General features: G+C 41.7%; 1 protein-coding gene across 2 annotated transcripts in view; it reads right to left on the bottom strand.

Moving 5' to 3' along the window:
• Positions 1-15783, bottom strand: part of SACS (sacsin molecular chaperone) — a 62196-nt gene extending 46413 nt beyond the window's left edge. The window contains exons 1-2 of one of the 2 annotated variants that reach the window (XM_052812994.1): positions 15536-15783; positions 14199-14357 (exon numbers count right to left, since the gene is read on the bottom strand). The gene's annotated coding sequence lies outside the window, so the exon portion shown is untranslated. The remainder of the gene's footprint in view (positions 1-14198; positions 14358-15535) is intronic. The other variant, XM_052812993.1, reaches the window with a different exon arrangement.
• Between the last annotated feature and the right edge of the window lie 8818 nt (positions 15784-24601).

The raw sequence follows: 24601 nt of genomic DNA on the forward strand, positions 1-24601 counted from the left end.
TGGTAGAATTTGTGGCTTGAATATATATATATTTTTTTAATACTTAGGAATTTACCTACTCAGTTAGTAAATGAAATATCAAGGTATATAGACTGAAGATGAATTCTGAATGCATGTTTACCATGAAAAGCATCACAGAGAATTTAACTTAGCGTAATGTGTTACTAAATGGCTTCAATATAAATTTTTGTTTCCACAGATGCAGAGATGTATATCTAGCATGTAATCCAAAGAAAAGTTCCACACTTAAGTCATACAGACTTAAGCAAACAGCCATGCAAATCCAGCCTCATTTGCCCAGGTATGAATGATTCCATTGAGAGTAAAACCGTTGCAGCCCTGCTGCATAATGGGTTGCAGTTGGGAGGGGAGCACCAAGGAAAGGCATTTTGGCTGCAGTGGAAAGCTGGGCTCAAGTGGGTCCTGGCACTGCGTGGTGCAGCCATAGTTGGAAGACCAGGCCAGCTTATACTGTTTCCCCTAAAACATCATTAGTAAAATCACACATGAAAAATGTTTAAAGCTATTTGAGCAGCTTCAATTGTCTTGGGGAAGGAAAAAGAAAAAATGGGTTTATGATAGAAAGCTAATTATGACTTTAAGAGACAGCCTCTCCATAATTAGTGAGTGACACACTTTCTCAGACTGCATTCTATTTCTAGGCTTGGCCTTTCAAAGATTGTCCTTTATTATGTTGCTGTGGGGAAGCTTTTTAATTCATTGCAATTTTGTGCATGATTTCGCACATAGGACTGTGCGTGACTTGCATGCTGACAAGACTCTAGCTAAATCCATTATCTTAGTAAGTCAGTAATTGCTGTATTTCTCCCAGGACACTGAAAAGCCCCTTGTTTCAAAAGAATTTATATATTACTTGCTCTTGGTACTGATGCACCCTACGAAAATGAAAAAACCTTCTAGGGTTTTTGACAGTGACACCTTGTCCAGGAAATGGATAGGTCCAAAGTACCTGAAAGCAGGCTAAAAATTATTAATTCAATAAATAGTTTGCTTAGCAGAAGAGCAAGTTATATCACAGCATGAAGTGACATCTCTACACTGGCAAATCATTCTGATAGTCCTCAAAGGAGCTTGGTTTTGCCAGCATGGATGTGACCAAATGGTGCTGTCAGTTTGCTACCAGATCACATTACAATCCTAGAAAGATTTTGACACAGTCTTCTCTATGTTGTCTGCCATGGTAAGAAAGAGAGCCAACTTGGCTGTCAGATACCAGATACAGACTGACCCTGGCACGCTAACTTCCTGACCTTACACTTCTTCAGTCCCTAAGATGGTCATACAGTTACCTTACAGCCTTATATGATATTGAGCTGCAGTGTCTGAGAACATTCTGTCATTTAATTTATTAGTATAGACATAACCATAAATTTCTCCTGGGGAAAAAAAGTTACAACCATTGCCTGTGCCAATTTTCTACTGTGGGATTCATCAGTTTTTAAAAGGAAACACCTTTGCTGGAGGATTTTATGTCTGTCTTTAATGGAATTGTGGTGGAGGAGGTTTAGTAGTCAATCTGTAAAAACAGTCTTCAGTTTTGTGAATGCCTATGATTAGTTGTAGGTATGAAGCCACAGACATAGCTATGCAAATACCTGATTTTGCCTGCAAATCAGGTAGATACATATATATTAATACTGTTTCAGAAATTTCTAGTGTGAAAACCATTAGTGGTTGTCTGATGATCTATCTGTTCACTTTTCATCCATCCTTTTAATCCTGGGATCAGTCTAAACTTCACATTCTGCTACATACAGTCTAAACTATACATACACTGAGTTTCTTTCCTCAACAATAACAACTAAACCAAAACTGTTAATACTCCATCCAGCAGCATGGGAAGCATGCAAGAACCATCAGAATTACTGAACACAATCCAAAGTTTAGAGGAGAAAATTTGTGAACAAAGCACAGCAGTAGCTAATCCTCAATTTATGTTTTATACAGTTTAAAAGCACAATTTGATCACAAAACCATTATTGCTTATGCTGACTTCTGTTGGAATAAACAAGACCACAACAACAGGAGGTATATGTCCTCAAGCAGGAGAGCAGTTGTGAGCAGCATAGCATGAAAGCAAGCTGAGCTGACCAGAGCTGCAGCGTGGCTAGGTCACTAGTGGGATGTACACAGCCAAAGGTACCCCGTCCATCCGTTGCATTCATGGGTAACCTTGGCTGTACCTAGCATTTGTCTTCAAGATTCAAGGATACGCCATGGCACAATCACCTCATGCTAAATCATGGCTTCTTTCAGTATCACAGATACAAACAGTCCATGTGTAAACAGGATGGGGGGGAAAGCCCTCTTTTGTTTCAGGGCATTTCACTCTCACCCCAAAATGCTTTCTTAGGAAACTGTAAATTGAATGAAAATGTACAACTCGTATCTCATGCGTATGGCATCATTTTGGTTTTACCAATAGTGGCTTTACCAGCAAATACAGGGAGATGCGCCTTGTGACACAAACTAAACACTTTCATTCTTCTAAATCTGTTAGCGTGAGAGAAACATCCCTTTAAAAGGGAAAAAGCAAAGATACCTGGCAAAACTGAAGGCTGACAAATCAAGAGAGGCAGAACAAGCTGGAAACCAGATATGCTCGAGGTCTAATATCTGATCTCAAGTAGTAGGGGTCATCTCAGGTCTAATTTGTAATCTCCTGTATACCATTATAAATACAGAACGGCTCCACTGTTTCACTAAATTCTGCTTTCTCCTGGATTTATTAGGCAGGAGAATATGACAGGTTTAATTCTCATAATTAAAATCCCACTCCATGCAATAGCAGCAGTAGCTCTGAATGAGACTAGACCACACTCGCTACGAATATAACAAGGAGTAGTGCACAGTCCAGAGGAAGCAGCTAAACCTTGAAAAAAAGACCACCCAGGTATCAAAATTTTGAGAAGACAAATTGTTCCTGACAATGCACAAGTATACTAGCTGGGTTCAAAATGCATTTCTATCAAAGGTTAAATTAAGTTCAAGGCTATCACGCAGCTGCAGGTACCACACAAATGTAGAGAGTTGCTTCTCAGAGATAGCTGTTGTGCAGAAATTTGAGATGGACCTGATACAGTGTAAAATAATAATGTGCCAGCAAGCTAAAAAAGCTGGAAGTAGGTATGTCCTTAATATGTTTATTGTCTAGACAGTTTTGGTGTAGCAAATTCAACTGAAATGAGTAGTCCAGGCCAGTACCGACCCAGCGCTGCAGCAAGCAGAGCTGACAGCCCTGTGGTTCTCAAGATGAAGCCAGTATCTCCTCGCAGCTCAATGCTGCATGGATACATCAGCTAAGATGACCGCTACCCTAAGCCATGGAGTAGAGGAAATTTGTCTCGGGGGGCAAAAAAAAGTACAATACTTATTCTCAAGAATAATAAGTTAATTGAAACCAAAAAATAGGTCCTGTGTCAACTTCATCTGTTTCTTTCTCAAAGGAACAAAGGAAGCGCAATTCTCAACAAGTAAACGTGCTTAACACAAGATTTGCAATACTTCACTTATAGAAAAGGTGACTCAGGAAGTATGGCTGCATGCAACAATGTGAAAGCTCTCAAAATGATTTGTAATAATATGACTAATTAACAGTTTGTTTCTGTGGTATTCAGATAATCTTACAGTAACCATCTGGGGCTGCGCAGTTGAATCATGCATAAAGAATCCTTTCATCAAATTCTGATGAAGTAAACTTAGATCCCCAGTGAAAATGTCTCAGAATGATTCCTCAACAATACATAGCAGCTGGAGAAAAAGGCTTAAAAAAACAAAACTGAGGAAAAAAGCCATGTGGTTAAAACTTCACTGCTGTTCTCCAGGCACTTGGAGATTTTAAGACCTCTCCTCTGAAACTGAAAGCAGTGAGTGCCACACAAAAGGACAAGCAGAAGGAGAACCATTTGTGCTTACAGTTAGCTCTGAACCATTTAATGGGTTTTCCAGTGAAACAGGAAACTGAGGCTGACGATGAACCATAATACAGAAACCTAAAGAGCTCTGCAGTCACAAACATATGAACAATGGGGCTATTAAGCAGAGAAAAAATAGCAGGAATATGGGTTATGACTTGACTGCACAATACAATGCCATTTAGAGATACCCAGCTTAATTGATAAGCTCTGCTTGCTCTAAAGCAGGGTACACTAAAGTCTGAGCTGAACACTAATGCAGCTATATAATTTCTAGTATCTGAGCTTGCCTGGACCATCCAGCATAGCAACACACTGTTCTGTGCAGACTTGCCAGTACAAGAGTTTATGAATTATCTAGCAGTGGGACGTCAGTCTTATGAGTCCCTGATGAGAAACCAGATGAAGGACAGGATAGGAACTGAGCCCTTGTACAGAAAATACTAAAATTTCAGAATAATTATGCCAGCAGTTTTTGCTGAAGTCAGTCTCTGTAAGTGATACAAGGCTGGAGGGAAAAGTAGTTGGTCAAGTTGTCTGAAAATATGATTACCCAGGGGGGAGTGATCTACCCAGGGAGAAGATTTCCTTCTCTTTGTTTTTGTTTTAATTAGATTTTGTTAGGATTGCTGAGATGATTCTTTTAGCTACAAAAATATCTCCCTCGAGCACTTTTCTTCAAGAGTAACCTGGAAAACTCACACCTTGATTATTGTTTTGCAACATTACTAGTGGCTGAATTACAAGGAAAATCAAATATCCTTCATGGTTACGTAAAGTCACTTTCCAGTGCTGTATACAGAAAACCATTATAACAGATACATGGAGTCTAAGACTGCACCTGAAGTGCACTTTGCAGAAATGCACTTAAGATGAAACAGTAAATGAACTTATTTTAAAGATGAACTTAGGAAGAATATTTATTTAACCATAAAGTCAATTATGCCCTAAATTCTGAATACCTAACTTTGGTATCTGAATTCTTTATCTGCTTTTCCTCCTACCTTGTAAACTACTAACAGGCAGTTCAGGCTTGAGTATACTGACTCAGAATACAACTTGTGTCATTTGTTTTAGATGATCACAAATAATTAAGTCTTTATCTATGTTCAAATGTCTAAAGCAGAAAAAAATATACTTAGGAAAATTTCTTACCTATTAAGTAAATCAAGCTCCAAATAATTATCATAAGTAATACATATATATGGAAAGTTATCCTTTCACACAATGTTTTTAAAATAATTGTTATTTTACCTTCAAGTGAAGGGTTTAGCTATATTCAAATCTTCCTACTGATCTTACTTCAACATTTAAGTTAAGAGCAGATGGGTTCAGATCTTTAAAAAAAATTGTCTTCAATCAGTAAAATGAATTGATGTTTGGTTTAGACTTTACCTGAACACTGTGTAACCTCAGCTATCAATATGATATGGCCTCACTACCTTCTCTGGCCTAGCATCTTCGCCTTTGATCACCTTGCAGCACAGATGGCCAGGAAGGAAGGATGTTAGCCTGCTGTTAGGAGCAGTTGTGTTCTTAGTTGGACTTTCTGTCTTCTAAGGACAGTTCAGGGTCTTTTTCATTATTATTCTTATAATTGCAATGCAGATTGGAAAGAATTGCTTATCACAGTAATTTGAAAGTCCTGAGAAGCAAAGCTGTTTCAAGTGCTGAATTAATTTTTTTTCTCTCATTAAATAAGTATTTATTATTATAGGGAGGTTAGCCCTTTTGTTTACAGATACTTGGATTCAGGCAAGATTGATAGCCACAAAACACTAACCTGTATCAGATATACATAAATGTGATTTATTTATTGGATGAATGTGTTTTGCAGTATCTCCTTCTTTAAGGTTTGAGGTACATTGAAATTATCAGACCTACAACTCAGAAATCTGCATTTGACTGACAAAAGCCTGATGAGGAAATTTCAAGTCTACAGTTACAGAATATTCCCAGTACTTTCATGGAGGGGGAGATGTTAGCAGCTCTCAAAGGAGGATTCAGGAAGCCAAGCCTTCTCCTAATACCCTGTTGTCAATTACTGTTGCAAAGAACCTTTTTTCATGTTGAATTACTGGAAAGCTTATGATGAGCTCATGATAATATCATGAGCCTGCCAAGTCATTCTCTCCTTCAGGAGGTATGAGATAGGCAGACAGCCCGGGTTTGAGGGATCTCCAGGTGAGACAAGTGTGTGTTGCTGACATAACTGCATCTGATGGAACTGAGCTCTGATTCATCATGTCAGGGACCTTCACAGCAGTTCTGGACTGCAGGTTGCGTGCAGTGTACCACCTCACCGAATGATGCACCTCCTACTCTGCAACAGCTTCCAAATGATTTCTGGGCACAATTTGAGATATGGCCTTTTTACTTAGAAAGCCTCATGCACAACTTGTAACAGAGGTAATGTAACAGAGGCAAGTAGCATTTCCATTCATTTTTTTAACATTCAATATGGGGACCAAGATGACATGTCTAGTGGGAAAAAAGTGCCAAAACTGGAATTCCACAACTGAGGTAGGGGTTAAAGTTAACTCACTCTAGTTGGAAGAAACTAGATTATCTCTGTCCAAGAACACTGGAACACAAAACTGCAGTTTTAATAGGAAATATTTTCAATAAATCAAACAGAGGTTAGTACTATATGACTGGGAAACAGTGATCTGGGCAACTACAGATCCTTTGTGCAACATCAATAGTGTGCAAGGCTTTAGAAAGAAAAGACTAATTAAAGACAAATGCAAAATGAGTTAAAATACAACAAAATATGAAGTCAACCTAATATCTTCTGTTGAAAAATTATCTTCCAGAGAAAGGAAATGGCATAAATCTCATCTTCTGAAGTTTAGAAACACTGACCATGTTGAAACTATCAGTTAAGCAGGAAAAGATGGAAATTATTACAATAATGGTAGATACAGAACCAGTTCTATGGCAGATGATAATAAGAAGCTAATGAGAGTTCCCAAAGACATGACTTGAAACCACAGGAACAGCCAAGGGAATCAACAGCCTGTCCTCTAAGCAGAGACTAAGAAAAACTGGCCTCTATAACCAAGGGGAATGAAAGAAAAGATAGCAAAGAAAAGGTGAGATTATTCTTTGTAAATCTATTAGATGAATGAGCACAGGAAAAGAAGAAGTCCTATTTAACCTATTAGATCCTGTGGGCACAAAAAAATATAGGTTTAAATTATCCCAGAAGAAATTGAGCCCAGAGTGGGGAAAAATGAATCATAAAGCAATGAGGTTCTCAGGCAGCTCTCCAAAAGAAGATGCAAACACAGAAAAGTGTTCAGCTTTGGAGACTGATCAGCTTTCTTCCAAAAAAGGCTCTCACAGCCTATGACATCAGAGCACTGCTTTCTTCCAGGAGATCCCTTCCAACCCCACAGAGCTCCTCTGTGCACAGCCAAGCCCTGGCAATCACTTGGGACATCTAAGCTGATAGGGTCTAAATTTGTGTTATCTGGAAAATGGCAGCTGGGGAGGGGTGGGGAGAAGCTTTCAGCTCTGAAATTCACATCTACCCTCTTACCTGAGAGCAACTGAGTTCACTGGCCTGTGGGGCATGTTACCAGCTCACTGTATCCACTCCTAATTTCTCCAACAGAACTGGATAAAATGATCTTGTATTTATGGTTTGGGAATACTTTTGTGTTGTCAACATAGTGTCAACAAAGCTTTATTTTAAAGAAAGCTTACTCATGCATCTCAGATTTGCTAAATGTATGGGTCTAAACTAAAAATGAATCGATACATTAAGTAAAAAATTGTTTTAGTGTAGTCTAAAACAGAAGCTCACTCTGTTGTTCAGTCAGCTGGCAGGGAATATCAATGCTGATGATTTTGTCCTGTTTACTTGCACCGAGGCTTGCCCAATTTAAGGCAGAAAAGTGAAACACATCCATTTTGCTTTGCACCCACATACCACAGAACTGCCTGATTTAGAGCAGGAAGCAAAATATTTTGTAATAGCTGTTTGGTTGGTATAGTTGCATAATATAGTATCAAATCTAGAATAAAAGTACTCAATCTGCAACTATATAGAAGGAATCACATAATCGGCAACCAGCCTGCAAATACATAACAGCCACCTGAATGAACAGACCAGACCTGTGAGGAGAGGAGGTATTACTTTCGACCAGACTGGTCCTGACCTATGGAAAAGTGTATATAAACTCCAGCAATACCCAACGGCACTTGGAGAAGACATAAGAAGCCCTCTTCAGTTCTGGCTTCCCTCTTTGAAGAGCTCTCGAGTCTGGCCACCTCAGCCTCAGAGACTAAGCCATCAAAGCTTGTGGCCATCAGGGCCAACCAGGCAGCATTAGATTGGCAGTATCTTACACTTAGGGCTTGACTGGCAAGTGTGATGAAGACTTGGTATTTAGTTATTACAGTACCTGAGCAAAAAATGGCTTGCTTGAAGTGTGGAGACTTGCCTGGTGTCTCAGAAAGTTCCCTTCACGGCAGTTCCCAATCCCCTAAAAATGACAGTCGCAACACCCCAGTACTGACCCCAGAATCACAGTCCTAGGAACAGAGCCTGCAGTAGCTGGTAGCAGGACATGGTGATGCCGTAACACTGACGTAGCTGAAAGATTGTCCCTTTTCAATACTTCATTACCAAACCTGAGTTCTCTAACATATTTTTCAAAGAGGACGGTAATGAGGAAAGGCAAGGAGGAGATAAAGGCAACTACAATTTCCATCCTCCCCATTAACACCAGCTGATAGGGACATACGGCCACGTTATGCGATGTGGTTTCAGACACAAGCTGCACAGTGCCTCCTCATCATCCCCACTTGATTCAGATCAGCATGTAGCAACCTCTGAACGTACCGAGAGGTTCAATTGAAAAAACAACATGGGAACATTAGAACATTATTACCCAAGCAAAAAGGGAGCTCAGCTTCACAGTACTGGAGAAGAGCATGCATGAGGGTTGCAAAGACTTTGAAAGTAAGGACAGGCAGCTCATGCTTGATGCTTAGGAAAGGAGAGGAATCAAGAAAAGCATAGAGCAGGGCAGCCTTGCTCTAGCGGCACGTCAGGAAAATCATTTGCGCAACAGCAGCTGGGTCAGTATCAGCAGGTCAAGACTGTAACTACAAAAGCACAGAAGAGGAGGCTGTAATATTTAAGATCCAACACAGACAGAAAATCTACTTTCCGCAACACGATAAAGACAGAGGCAGCCCTATGGCAGAGCAGAAGGGTTAAGATGAGTTCCCATCCTGCCCATAAAAGACCATTTACATTTACAGAAATGTATATAGCCTTTAGACCAGCGGGACCCTGTCTCTCTTTCCATCTTGGAAACATATACAGCGCTTAGACTGCTTACGCTACTACAGCCCTCTGCCCCAAAACCAGGACTTGGTCCCCAGTCTAAATGGAGCACACTGACTCATGTGTGCTCCAGGTCAGAACCAGGCTAGATCTGGGCCACGCAGCCAGTGCGTACCCCTGCTCCCGGGTCTCTGTGTCCTACATGACATCCCTGTGGCCTTGGCAGATGTGGGGGAGTTTTGAAGGAACAGTAGGGTTCTTTTTAGGTCAAAAGGCCTGAAATAACGATGGTTAGGTTGTGTAAAAATGGTACTTTTATAGCATAAATTCACTATCACAGACTAAATTCTGCGTGCCTCCATAACTCATGTCAAGGAGAGACACAGGTCCATAAGCAAGAATTGGGGAATATCTTGCAGGCTGTCTTCTTTCTCCAGAACAATTCCACACAGCAGCCAGACAAATCTTGCCACAAAGTATAGGGAGCTGTTTTGGAAACAGACTTGAAAGCCAGATGAGCTCTGATGAGCGCTGTTTGTCTACCTGGCAAAGGGTGTTGTTCAGACCAACAGATAAATACTTCTGAAGTGTTTGTTGCAAGGCCAAATTTTATTTTCAGTTACTGATATTAGTAAAAAATAAATACATTTGCTTTCTTCTCTTCTGTTCGTCCAAGCCTGTTCTTTTATAAAAGCAGCAGGAAAAGGCTCTTAAGTTCACTGCATACTTGTACAAGTATGGATAGAGTTTGACAGACATGACCAGAAGTATTTTCATCTCTATGCCACTTGTCAGCCCAAATTAATGACAAATGGTATGGTATTTTCTGTCTATGACTAGTATGCTTTTAAGCAGCAAATTTATCTATATTAATTTCTTCTCTATAAGTAGGAGGGTTTGTCTCTAAATTGGGACACACTATGCTGAAATTTTTGATCTAAGAATGCCAAATATTGCAGAAGAAAGGAGATGATAAACACAGAGATTTGGGTCAATACAGCAAGCCGAGACAGTGGGGAGAAAATCTTTTAAAAGCTGAGAATGCTTAACTCCTTTGCTGATGCTGCAAACCTGTGTGAAAGCACTGAAACGTAGCATGTTTGCTTAGCAGGTGCCATTCACGACAACAACTGTTGTTGAAAAATATTCTTAGAGGAACTCCACCAAGATTTGGTGTGCCCATGATTTAACATCTTTTCTTCTGTTGCTTCACAACATATCCGACTCTAGGTATTACTTTCTAAACAAGTATTTCAGTGCTCTTTTTTCCTAATTAAAGAGGCTAAAAAGGTGGCCTAGCACTGAAAGAGAAAGACCAAGGAACCAAATATGGACTTTTCAGCATATGAAACAGAAATAATGTTATTCACAAGCAGCTATATTAAGCAATAGGGGTATCATAAAGCTGCATTCATAAGTGTTTGCAGAGTGTTTTGAACTACTTGATTAAACTGCACCTTATTAGTGAAAATTATCATTAATGAGAAGCTTATAACAACAAAGTGCTGTCTGCAAGCATTGCAATAGAAAGAAAGAAAGGAGAAGCACATTTCAGATTGAAGTTGCTAAATTAATAATTAATAAATGAAGCTCCACTGAAAGGGTATTTGGAAGGTTTATAGGGTTTAAGGAGACCAACAAGAACATGCACTTTGTTCTATTATTTCTAATTTTTTATAAAACTTCAAGAGCTTATTGTTATTCCTTTTAATCAAAGCAGTATTTTACAACATGATGAGAAATGCCAGAGATCAAGAATAAGGGGCAAGCAGGAGCCCCTGGGATCAATACACTCAACTGAGTCTGAGCAATTTTATTACTCCATTATGTTCCATAAAGCAAGCTGGTGCCTTTTCCATCCAGCTGTAACACTGATCCATTAGAGAAAGAGGAGACATGGTCCTTCTCATTTATTATTTATAAGACAGGGCATGCACAACTTGTCTGACATCATCCTTGTTACAGCTAATGAGAAACTGAAATAAATCGGTTTTTGTGGCATCACAGAAGAGATGAAAAAGCTCTTTCAGGTCTAATGATCCATTTTTCTGCAGTAAGGGAGTGCTCTCTAAGATATGTAACCAAATATTTATTGTATATAATGGTACGTGTCCCAAAGTGATGAGCTTTCCACCCCACTACTGCTGTTTTGGGGAAGTCCCCATGTACATATACATATATTGTATAAACATGAAATGACCAATATGATTTAAAGAGATGTGTTTAGCATTGACAGAAGTAACCAAAGCAAACCAGAAAACATTTAAAGTACTTCAACTCTTAAATCTAATTTGCTGTGGTGGATCAACACTGTCAGGCTGAGATACTGCATGGTGGACTGCTGGGGTAACACGAGCCTATGCCAAGAGTCAGGGAAGTGTTTCCAATGCCAGTCCAATACAAACATAAAGGTAATGAGGTGAAAATTACTTGTTAGCACCTGGAAAGAGACTCCACATCACTCTACAGTGCACAGCCTGCTCCACCTCTCATCCATGGACTGCTCTAGACAGAGAGCATGGCTCACCACGTGCTTGTCCTGGTCCCGTGCAGGCATGAGCTTGGCTGCACCTCTGAGCACAAAGGAGAGCACTAAGGATTTTTGTTCCCTAGCTGTCTTATTTAGCAGCACAGATATGGCCAGGGCCTCCAAATTCACCTTTGAGGAGGAGGAGAAATGTGAGATGCTGCTGGAGGACTGGGGCAGGCAGGGGACACTGCTGTTACAAAAACCCCATGACAGTTGATCAGAAGTGATAATTCACGTAGGAATTGGCCTGGGACAGAGAAAAAGAGCAATACATAAGGAGAAATTTGAGAAGGAAGGGGAAGGTTTACAGGGGACAGTTTATGGGGAAAGCACAGGTAGCATAAGCAAGGATTGAGAGCACAGTACTGCAATTCCCCTTCTCTCCCAAAAGGTTTCCACATATCACCTGACATTAGCAATCTCTTTCATAGTGCGAAGATTTTATGGAACAGGACTCAGCGACAGCTGGTGCCTGCTTGTAAAGCACATCAGACCACTCTGAAGCTACTATCATGTTCTCCAGGATCTCAGCTTACATTAGTTAAAACCCAACAATAATTTTGCTGTTAATGCTGCAAAGCTCCACCATGTACCATATATAACTAACAAAGAGACAGCCAGGTAAACTAGCCTGTCCTAAAACAAGGTACAAGCTGCTCCTTTTGCTTCACTGAAGCTTTAACTAAAACTGGTAATTTAAACACTAACATTATTATTTCCTTCTTCATGGGAGACCAGAGCTCTGACCTTTACTATTTTCCACCAGCTGTCTTATCTCAGATAGGTGGTGACTGGGATATGCAACCAGCTGTATCATTCTCCTGTAAGAAGAAAGAAGCTAAACCTTACTGCTGAGCGAGCCTGGGGCACATTCATGCCCTCCTGGAACGTCAGCAGAGGAGCTCAAAACACCTGCCCCATTGTGTCCTGAGCCTAATCATCGCCTACCAGAAATGCTGCCTTATTTTGGTTTCACCTGGGTGGAGACAATTTCTACAGGTAAGTTTAGGGAAGACAACTAAGCCACATTTATTTCCAGTCTGACCTTCATGGCTACACATTTCTTTGTGCATAAACACATGTAGGTCTTCACAGGAAGCGTGAAACCTTCCTTCTTCACATAGGTCTGGTGTACCTCCATCACAACCAACAACATACTTGCTAAAAATTCCAAGCAATGACTGTCTTCTATAGAGCCGGTCAAAATGAAGAAGAAAAATGCTAATAAACTAGACCACCCCTTTTAAAGATTTAGCTCAAGACTGCTACAATGCAAATATATCCAGTAAATACACTGAGAAAACCTACTGCACCAAATTAATGTGCGACTTATTATATTTCTTAACTGAGGCAGAAATAATTGCTGAATAATTGTGTATAACAAAAAATATTACTGAACTAATTAAAACTTATCTCTAAAAAGATTAAATCTTCCAAAAGTTCAAAAACTTCAAAATCTGACATGCGTTTTTTCAATGCTGTGTGTTATTCCAAGGGTTCATACAAACTGGGCAGCTAATCACTGTTTAAACTCTTCAAGAAAATGCTCTTTTGGATTATAAAAAAAATGTATTATTATACATTTTCGTATATTTTTTAACATAAAAACTCATCCAGTATTTTAGAAACTGTGCTTTTGAGAGCAGAGTCCAAGCAGCCCCCAAACATTGTGAAGCACAATGACCACTGGCTAATTTTAGGTATGTGGTATATCAATTTTCCTGGAAGTGCTCCTGTGTTTCCATTGACTTTACAGGGAGCCTCAGGCAAGCACGGTCCTAACTTGGGCATCTTAGATCCTTTGTATTATTTTTCTATGAATCTGGGCCTGTTGCCCTGGAGGCCATAAAAAAATCATGTCTGGGAAACAGGAAAACAATTAAGCAAGAGGGACGGAGAAAGAAAAGGTTTTCCAGTTGGCCCCAAAAATGCCAAATTCACCCCGGTGTAATTCTGCTGAAAACAATGGCAGTACACAGGAGCTGAACTTTTCCCACTGTCTTCACACGACAGTAGGCAGCCTTTAAAACAATTTTATCTAATTAAATTATGTCATGGTCCTGCACATTTTCAGTATGGGAGCAGAAATTCTCTATGTGGGATTGGGTTTTTGTATTCTTTTTGTATTCTTACAACCCCTACAGGACAATGCAAATGATTGCTCTCCTAATCTTTGGAAATCCTGTTTCCAGGCAGAGATGCTGCTTGGTGTTGGGAGGGTGAAAATCCTGACACAGGAGACGAAGGGACAAGAATGAACACTGACAATACCACAGCCTCAGCATTCACATTCATGACTGGAGTACTCTCTAGGTAACAGTATTTTGTTATAAGCTCATTAAGGGCTAAATTTGGCCTCTTATAATTCAGTTTCTGATAGCAAGCAATAAGAAGTTGTTTTGCAAATAAACAGCTGACGGGGCTGTAATACCTCTGAGAATACGAGGTGAGGGCAACTCCAAAAGCAATGATGAGAAAACTTCCCTGTGGGTTCCTCAGCGTAAGGGAGGCTCTGCCTTACGTCCCCACTGAGGTGACCAGCGTCATGGGGCAGAAGTGTGTAGTTACTTGCAGCCATCAGCATCAGGAGCTGCAGTTCTGCCAGATCCCAAGAGAGATGCACAAAAAAAGACTCCTTGCATCAACTACTCATCCTCCTTAACATGCGAGTCTGCTCATCACAACTACCCAGCTGTTACCTCCCCTGCTACTGGAGTGAGATCTCCCAGTGGTTTCTGCACCAGCTGGGGTAAGTACCAAGGTACAACCGCAGAGGCCATCAAATAGATGATATTCTTTGGTTTAGAGCAAATGACCATGGACTTACGCGGTACTTAGACAGATGAAAGCAAAATTAATATTCTCATAAAATAACAAGGAAAATACTCATTACTTAGTTTTTTTGCTCTGCTGACATGCATAGTTTTAGCTACAATAAAAAATTTTGCCTGATTACCAAAAAACATTGCTGAGAAACACAGTGCAGTAAATTTGCTCTAGCTCTGCTTTTTTGCTTGTTTTTAAAGCTGTACTAGATCATTAGGGCATATGCAGAATAAAAAGCATCAAATCGTTTGCCAAAGAACAAGACACTGGATTTCCATAAGAACAAATGTTTACATTTAAAAATACATACATCTACTTCAGCTAGAAACAGACCAAAGATAGGAAAATGTTCATTCCTTTGAGTGATAAATCATACTTGGCACTCTTTTTGGGAGAGCTATGTTAAGAACCAGTCCCAATGGTAACACACAAAGCTATTGGAATTTCATAAGCTTTCCAACTGCATACATAAGAAAAATTAAGACTAGAGCACTTGGCATGAAGTAAGTTTGTGTAACAAGTAATTCTAGGATTTTTTTAAATTACGTCGGCCATTGTAGCATGAAAAAATGTATTGTGTATCCCAGTGCTTGAAAGCAGCGCTGAAATTCAGAGAGAGGCCTTTGCCCGGGGAGGGTGGTACTGCAGCAATCTGCTAGCACATCTATAGAGCGGAGCCCAGACAAGCCATCAGGAAAGGAGAACAAGCTCCTGTGCAAAGTCCTACACTTCACCCACCCTGCCAGCGCACTGCAGCTCCTGAGTCACCCCAAAATCCTGTAGAGACACAGACAATACAGTTATTTGCCTAAATACACTACTAAACGTGTCACAGTCAACGCTTTCTCCACCCGTGAGTGCCAAAAGCGTCGGGATGCCCATAAAACACCTCCCACAAACAACTGCAGTGACCACGGGATCTGCTATTGAGCTCGTACTTACAGCATTGGCCGGAACAAAGCTCAGGATTTAACTATTTCTTCATAAACTGCTTCCACATGCTTGTCTGCTCATTGTGCCATTTCTTCCATTGGTTGCTTGTGTTTGACAGCATCTGGACCGCAAAACGATCCTTTTCCCCCTCGTTTGCAAAATCAGCAGGCTGCAGAGGGATGCGTGACCGCTGCTGCAGCCGCGATGTATCCGAGCAGCCCAATGCAGCAGAGGCTTTAGCTCCCCCTTCCCCGTGGGTTTTTCCTTTCTTTGTGTGTGGGGTTGTTGTTTTTTTTTTTTTTAAAGAGATACGGTCCTGACTAACCTCAGCTTTCAGGAGCACAGTACAAGCTGCAGGCACGGGGTAGTCATCGGATGGAGAAGGGTACCGAGGCAGAAGGACAAATTGACACGTTTTGAAAAGATGCTACTCAAGGCATAAGATGTATTGGAAGTATTTCCTGTAACAGATCCAATTTTGTAGTTTGTTCTGTTTAATTCAAATTTACTTCCTGATGTTTTGCTGCATTATTTGTTCACTTTTTGCATTTCTTTCAGCTTATACAATAGAAATAACAGATCTTCTACCAATTTATTTCATGCTTGAAATATTCTGCTGTGTCAAAGAATGTTTACATTTAAAATGTTCCCTATTTGAAGAAGTCCCCTCTGAAAACTTCTGTCTATGTAGCAGCTTTCATAAATACCTTTATTGCTCTGCTTCTGCCTCTTTCCTTTAGCACCAGTGTGCTATGCCCACACTTTTTAGGACTGCCTTAAATTAATTTCATTGGTGCTGATTACATCAAAACTCAGAAGTCCATGTGCTACCAGTAGCATCCTGAGTTTGGTTTCTGTTTTCCAAGTTGGCACAGGTTGCTGTTAGCACTTAAACATTTTAAAATTTAGCTCTTTATGTACTTCACATTCATATTCCTATTCATGTGATCAACTCTGCATAAAGCAGACCTCAGAAGAATCAGGGATCTCAGATACAACCTTTAACAGAAACAAAGATTGACCCATTTAAGGCATTTCTAACCTGTTAACCTGGCAGGTTGGTCCTCTAAGTGTCATGGTTTAACCCAGCAGGCAGCTAAACACCACACAACTGCTCGCTCACTCCCCTCCCTCAGTGGGATGGGGGAGAGAATTGGGGAAAAAAAAAAGTAAAATTCGTGGGTTGAGATAAAGACAGTTTAATAGGACAGGAAAGGAAGGGAAAATATTAATGGTGATAGAAGAATTAAAATATACAAAACAAGTGATGCACAATGCAATTGCTCACCACCCGCCGACTGGTTCCCAAGCAGTGATTCCCCAGCAAGCTTTCCCCCTAGTTTATATGCTGAGCATGATGTCCTATGGTATGGAATATTCCTTTGGTCAGTTGGGGTCAGCTGTCCCTGCTGTGTCCCCTCCCAACTCCTTGTGCCCCCCCAGCCTGCCCACTGGTGGGGTGGGGTGAGAAGCTAGTAAGTCCTTGACTTAGTGTAAACACTGCTTAGCAACAACTAAAACATCAGTGTGTTATCAACATTTTTCTCAGCCTAAATCCAAAACACGGCACTGTACCAGCTACTAGGAAGAAAATTAACTCTATCCCAGCCGAAACACCAAGGAAAACGAAGAAACCTTTCCTTTGAGAGCTCTTCTAATCTTGCCGGTCCTGCTGCTTTGAATTCCACGTGTCAGTGCAGAGTGCTGTCCCTCGCCGTGGTCCAGCAACCCACAGCCAGAAACACGTCCTTCCAACCCCTGTCAGTCTTCATTTAAAATGCTATACCAACATAGCACTTCACAAGAGCTTCAGGGCTGGCTGAAAGTGTGAGATTAGGGATTTCTAGGGAGTCTGGACCTCTCCTTTCCCTCTGCAGTCCTTGGCTGCACAGAAGATGCGCTAGAAATAGCTTGTCTACAGGGTAACGCCTGCAGAGGCAGAGAAAACAAATACTGACAGGAAGAAAACACAGTGCTATTGCAGCTTCGTACAGACAGAGGACTCCTCCTCAGAGAACTCCTGGACTTTACTGTGACTCTGCTGCTTTTGGTTAAAAAAACGGTTTTCCTGCCAAGGAGCTGAGGCTGACATCTCTCATGTTGAAGGTTAAAGTAACACTGCAAACACTAAGAGACATCAGCAGAATTGTATAAAAGGATACATTAATCTTCAACGGAAAAGAAGCCTGTTTCATGCTAAAGTACATCTGATAGTAAGTGAAATTATTTGTGTTATCACAAGCAATTTACGGGGGAAGGCCAACATCCTTACATTTAGAGTCCTGATCATGAAAGGTCAAGAGGTACTGGGCATAAGTAAGCAACAAAACTGGCCCCACAATATTGCTTTTTGTAGCACAGACATCAGGAAAACACATTTTTGTGGTCATCACATCTCAGCTTTACCAAAGTTCACCACGGTCACAGTAAGAAATCCTCTCTGAGTTCAAGTAAACAAAAGGACATTGTAACCAGGCAGAGCAGACTGTTTAGCCAGGAAAACATGCAGTGCCAGTCTCCCAAACATTGCCCCACTGGATAAGCTCCGACAGCACAATGATCTCACACAGCTGTTGTGTTGCTCCTAAGTTTAGCTGCCGAAAGCATTGGCTCCGATGTGGTGGCGTGCTGAGAACGACACCTCGCTTCCCAAGCAGGGCACGCTTGTCGGCTGTAACTGCCCGGGGCCATGCTGGTCACATAGTTCAGTAGGGTGGCATCAGCCCTGCTTATCAACGTCAGACCCTGAAAGCAGAAAAAAATCCATATAGGGGGTGGGAATGAAGCCACGGATGACACAGGAAGCATCGCAAGGATAGGAGGCAACGGGGGACAGGACATTGAAAAGAGAATGCTTCAAAAATATTCTCTCACAAAGTGCTCAAATCCTTTTTAAGCAGCAGGCATGAAAAGTCCTCCTTTGAAATTCCCTTCCTAGAGTGAAAAAATAGATCGGGAACTGCTAGTGTTATTAACAAGCTTCTTAGGGAAGAATGCCAGCTGAGGGCAGCCCTGTGTCTGGAAACTGAGCCTGAAAGAGCAGCTGGGCTTCCCGCGTGGGAAGCAGGTGAAGGGCAAATTTCCCCTCCAGGGACATTTTAAAACAAAGGCAAAAATAAGTATTCGATTGATGACTTCACCATCCCAGCTGTGAAAATCAAGTAACATTAGAAGGCTCGTTGCTGCTGCTGAGTTTGGTACGACTTCTGTTGGCGCTGACGTGGGTGAAGTGCAGCCAGCTACTCAAATGGGTCGCCCGCGAGGCTGATGCCTTATAAAGTTCACCCGCCTCCTCCCTCAGCCACAGCCCCTCTTCTTACTTCTCTGCCTCTTTCATTTCACCTCCCTCCTCCCCAAACGGTGTCGGCAGCCTCCGCACGATGCCCACAGGGGAGAGGCACCGACCCACGTCTCCTGCTGCCCCTCGGGTGCTCACCGCCACGCAGCGCGGTGGCCATGGCAGGGTGGGGAGAACTGGGCTCCCACTGGGCAGCACTGGGCCCGGGACGGCCAAAACCACACACCCCCGTCACTCGCCCCTGCAACGCACTGTGCCGCTGCAGCGTTCCAGGCCGAGCAAATGGTTTCATCATCCGCACGCAGCCCTCAGCTGTCACCATAATGAGGGGAGCTGGAATTTTTCTCGAATGGCAATGTATTGCATTTAGGTAACGGACCCAGTTCAGAAGTTATAAGGGAGCTTTGACTGCTTTAACTTTGTGGAAAAATCTCAGAAGAGGTGACCCAGCCATTTTGAGAAATATGAAACAAAATTCAAAATCTTAACCACAGTTAATTTTCATAGAGTGCACTCTAATTCCTCGACAATTTGATTAAATTATTCCAGGCATTGCAGGAATGCACTCTGCTGTTGGAGGAAAACTGGCAATTTTCTGTTTAATCCATCTCCCCGGCCCCCAGCATTCCCAACCTCAAATTAAAGGGGATAAAAATGAAGCTTGGCCATAAAACCTTCCTGAAAAATCTATCTGTTAGTGACCTGCGCTATGTAACAGCAAAGATTAAGTGGGCTCTTTGAAGTCAATGAATGTTCAACAGATAACTAATTAGTGACATTTAAAGATAAGCCATATTGTTGACAATCTGAATTAATTTCTTAAAATATCAACAATAGTGAGAGGGTTTTTATCATATGAGGTTAAATATCTGGGACTGCATTAGCTGGATATTGTAGTAAGATCATTGTAATACTCAGAACAGCAAACACTTGAGCACAGTCCACTCCAGCTGCCCCAAGTGACTCACAGGTGGTTTAAAGGCGCTGCAGGGAAAAGAAGTCTGAAAAAAAGAAGAAAGATGGGAAGGAGGTGATCTAACTGAAAAGTGTCCAGTACTGTGAGTGCCAAGACTCCCAAGTTTGATTCTTTTTTAAGTTAGAATAGTGATTTCTGCATTTTGCAATTGATCATATCTGTGGTAGACCTCTTGTTAACCTTGATAAAAAACCAGAAATGTTAAAAATTAACATATCTAGGCTGTGATCCAGGATGATTAAAATACCATCTTGCCCAGGCTATTAGTGCCATAACAACTATAATGCCAGGAAGGCCAGGCTATTAGTGTTTGGGTGATTAAAATACCAGCCTGGTCTTCTAGAGCCAGAGTGATTAGTATGTTGCCAGCCCAGGCTGTTAGGGTTAGTACCACCAATAGTGTGGAATTTTACAGTCCTTTGAGAATTTAATTTAGGGTCAGATTATCTTGACATGCTGCTTTTTCATTAACTATACTTTTCATCATTGAAATATATATATGCATATTTCAAATATTCATGGAATCATGAGAAAAATATGGTTTAGTGCATTTGTACCACCATGATAATTGAAAAATTAACATATCGTCTGGGTCATGAAAAGTCATGAAAAGACTGGATTATCAAGTACAAATTCCAAGCAGGGAAATTAAAGCAACGTTGAGATTTATTCACCCTCTAACTAAAATGTAAATGCCAGCTCTGTCCGTCGATGGCACGCAGCCCGGCCAGAGCTGTGCAGCCTGACTGACCCCATTTGCCCAGGGCAGTAGATGTATTAACTACTGCCGTGCACCGCAGCCCTCTCTGCGTCCTTGGGACACGTGGGGAACCGCGTATGTGGAGAGCCGGCTTTGACACCAAGTGTTGCAATTCAGGAGACGGGCTTTTTCTATGATTTATACTGGCAATACCGACGGAGGAGCAAAACTCTACATGAAGGGCAAAAAGGCTGTGGAAGACGCACTGGCAGAGACCTCAGCTCAGGCTCCCCAGCGAGGCGGGACCGTGAAGAACCAGCTTTGTAGAAGCAGATAGTTAGAGGAGGCTGGAGCCATGTCACAGCAGGTCGTTGGGCTGTAGCGCTCAGACCGGCCATGTACAACTCAGAATTGGATCTACACAGCTTCTTAGGAACAGTATAAGGTTCATATATATACATATATATATATATACACACTATGTCCTTTATGTATATTCATATATGCATATTGACCATTTACTGCTACTTTTTCTTTCCTGTCTTTTAACCAACTATTCAGATATCCATGCGGTCTTATCCTGTGACCACTTAAAATTCCTTAAAAACCTTTGGCAGTGAACTCAAATGCCTTTGGAAATCTAGGTAGACAGGATTTCCAATATCCCTAATGCTGATTCTCTCAATTCAAGTAGGTATGTGAGGTATGATTTGCACTTACAAATTTCATGTTGTCTTTTGCCTAATGTGATAGTTATTCAGGTGCCCTCTAATTTTATTCTTTGTTAGAAATCTTGTGAAAGTGTCCAGATATTGAACATACCAGTCTGTAGTTCCTCAGCTCTTTCTTGGAACCCTTTCCGAAAAAAAAGTCTCATCAGTTGCTTTCCAGCACTGTGGGAACCAAAGGGGTTTGAAGCAAAAATTACAAGCATGGACAGTCATTCAGGTATTTAATTCCAGAGTTCTTAAATAAACTTCTTTTTGAAAATGTCTAGGTGAAACCTCTGGTAATTTGTTACTCTTCATTTTATCTACTGTTCTACACATACTTCACTTCAAGGCAGCTACTCTGTGTAGTTTCCGTCTGGAAGGATGCCAGCATGGAGGTTTCCCTGCACTCTGTTGTGAACATAGATGCAAATAACTGATTCAGCTTTTCCTGCTGCGGGCTTATTTTCTTTGTTTACCATAGAAGAGCTTTATGGGAAGTGTTTGAAAAACTATGTAGAATTAGTTTTGTGCTTTTGCAGGTTGTTCCTCAGCAACCAGCTCAGAGCTGTGTCACTTCCAGTCTTGGTTTATTTATGAAAGGGTACTTTCCTACGTGAGATGTTTCACCTAAGCAATGGTAGCTAATACCTGATTAAACGTGATATCGCACGGAATGTAAGATAGGCATGAGCTAGCATTAATCATTATGTTCAACAATTCAGAGCAGAGACATGTTTAACACATTATTTGCCATATTTGAATGCCAAATATGCTCAGGAGAGAAAGGTGAAAACACCCATATGTAACAATTTCCAGACACCTCAATGGATATAAGTAAAGCTATGGAAAACATTTCAGGGATCTCTCATCTTTCTCTCTTGTATGTCCTCACCAGGGATCATGACAGAACAGAAGAGCCGGCTGTGTGAAATGAGGGGTGTTTAACTGGGTTTTGAAGACAGACTGGTATCATGAGTCAGACTGCAGTGTCAACAAGCCTCCACCCTGCCTCCATCCTGCAGTCAGAGGAAAGATTATTAATTAATATAATAAATAATAATAATGTACAAATATGCATATATTATATATTATGTATATATTCTATACATAAAAATATATATAATGTAATTTTATGTGTTTTATTTATAAATATTTCTTTCAAAAATCTATAAAATAATTTGATAATCACAATCATTATCATAAAGGTTTTTGATAACCATTATCTCTTGGTGTGGTAGAGCCATGAAGAAGGAAAGTGTGATCTACAGAAGACAGAAGATGGGAATTTATTAGTAAGTGAGAGCTATTTGCAAGATTCTACGTGATTCTGATTTAATCCTGGTTAAGCAGGATGCCACAAAGATGCAGAGGACAGATTCAGAGAAGCCCTAGCAATAGTTAGAAAAACAACGTTCACCTTGAAAGAAGATTAAACCTGCTTAATTCATTTATGAAAGGAAGGTGAAGAAAAAATACCATTGATCATCAACAATACCCATGGATAGTCAGGAAACAGAAGATACTTTTAAGCTACTGGACAGTATTATATTTCTCGTTCAGAAATGCTCTACTCATTTTTTCATGTATTTTTTTCCTTTTTTGTGTGGCTGTTCCACATTTCATTTTCACGTTTTTAGCAGAAATTGACCCTTGAGCATAAAGTTAAGAAGTACTTCCTTCTCAAATAACCTTCTGTATTGGGTTTGCGTGGCAAGGTTTTGGTAGCGGGGGGTTACAGGGGTGGCTTCTGTAAGAAGCTGCTGGAAGCTTCCGCTGTGTCTGACAGAGCCCATACCAGCCGGCCCTGAGACGGACCTGCCGCCGGCCAAGGCCGAGCCAATCAGTGATAGTGGTAACGCCTCTGTGATAACATTTTTAAGAAGGAAAAAAGTTGGGACGGATGAAAAAAATGGCAGCCGGAGAGAGGAGTGAGAACATGTAAAAGAAACAACCCTGCGGACCCCCAGGTCAGTGAAGGAGGAGGGGGAGGAGATGCTCCAGGCACCAGAGCAGAGATTCCCCTGCAGCCCGTGGGGAAGACCCTGGTGAGGCAGGCTGTCCCCCTGCAGCCCAGGGAGGTCCCCGGTGGAGCAGATCTCCACCTGCAGCCCGGGGAGGACCCCACGCCGGAGCAGGTGGGTTCCCGAAGGAGGCTGTGACCCCGTGGGAACCCCGCACTGGAGCAGGCTCCTGGCAGGACCTGCGGATCTGTGGAGAGAGGAGCCCACGGAGCAGGTTTTCTGGCAGCACTTGTGACCCCGTGGGGGGCCCACGCTGGAGCAGTTCGTGAAGAACTGCAGCCCATGGGAAGGACCCACGTTGGAGAAGTTCATGGAGGACTGTCTCCCATGAGAGGGACCCCACGCTGGAGCAGGGGAAGAGTGTGATGAGTCCTCCCCCTGAGGAGGATGAAGCGGCAGAAAATAACGTGTGATGAACTGACCGTAAACCCCATCCCCGTCCCCCTGTGCCGCTGGGGGGTTGGTAGAGGATCCGGGAGTGAAGTTGTGCCCAGGAAGAAGGGAGGGGTGGAGGGAAGGTGTTCTGAGATTTGGTTTTATTTCTCATTACCCTACTCTGGTTGATTTGTAATAAATTGAGTTAATTTTCCCCAAGCTGAGTCTGTTTTGCCTGTGATGGTAATTGGTGAGTGATCTCTCCTGTCCTTATCTCGACCCACAAGCTCTTTGTTATATTTTCTCTCCCCTGTCCAGCTGAGGAGGAGGGGGAGTGATAGAACGGCTTTGGTGGGCACCTGGCGTCCAGCCAGGGTTAACCCATCACACCTTCCTAAATGAGTTTTCACAATCTTTTTGATAACCAGCTTTGCCTTTTACCTCCTGTTTCATCTCTGTTGTGCACCACTGTATTGGTCTCACTATCAGACAACTCACGGGGAAAATCTTGTTCATCTTCCCTTACCTGCTTTTTGTCTGGCTCAAGAGCTACTCCCTGTCATTTTTTAGTTTCTCTCATGTTTTGTTGTGTTTAGGCTCTACCTACAAGTCAGTAGCCTTTTATTTCTGACCTCTAGTATTTCATACTAGTTAAGTATAAACGGAGCTCTTCTCCCACCTTTCCTCCTCCATCTCCCCTTCTCCCTTCCCCTGAAATCAGTTAGAGCGTCCAAAGCAATCATTTCAGGGCGTCGTTCCCAAGGGGGTGAAGACCAGATTTCTCCATGACCTGCAGAAATGTCTCAGCCCTGAGCAGGATTTCTTTCAGGATTTCACTGCTAACCGGCCTTGCTTTTTCTCTTCTTCTACCTATCATCTGGCTGCACAAACATGTAGGAGGCAAAATGGAAAGGAATCGTCAATGGCCACAACAGCCATGGGCCACAGAGAGCCCTGAAGTCGTGCTGTCCCCTGCCAGGAGTACACAGAGC

Source organism: Harpia harpyja, chromosome 17 (genome assembly GCF_026419915.1).
Source record: "Harpia harpyja isolate bHarHar1 chromosome 17, bHarHar1 primary haplotype, whole genome shotgun sequence".
NCBI classification, from domain to species: domain Eukaryota; kingdom Metazoa; phylum Chordata; class Aves; order Accipitriformes; family Accipitridae; genus Harpia; species Harpia harpyja.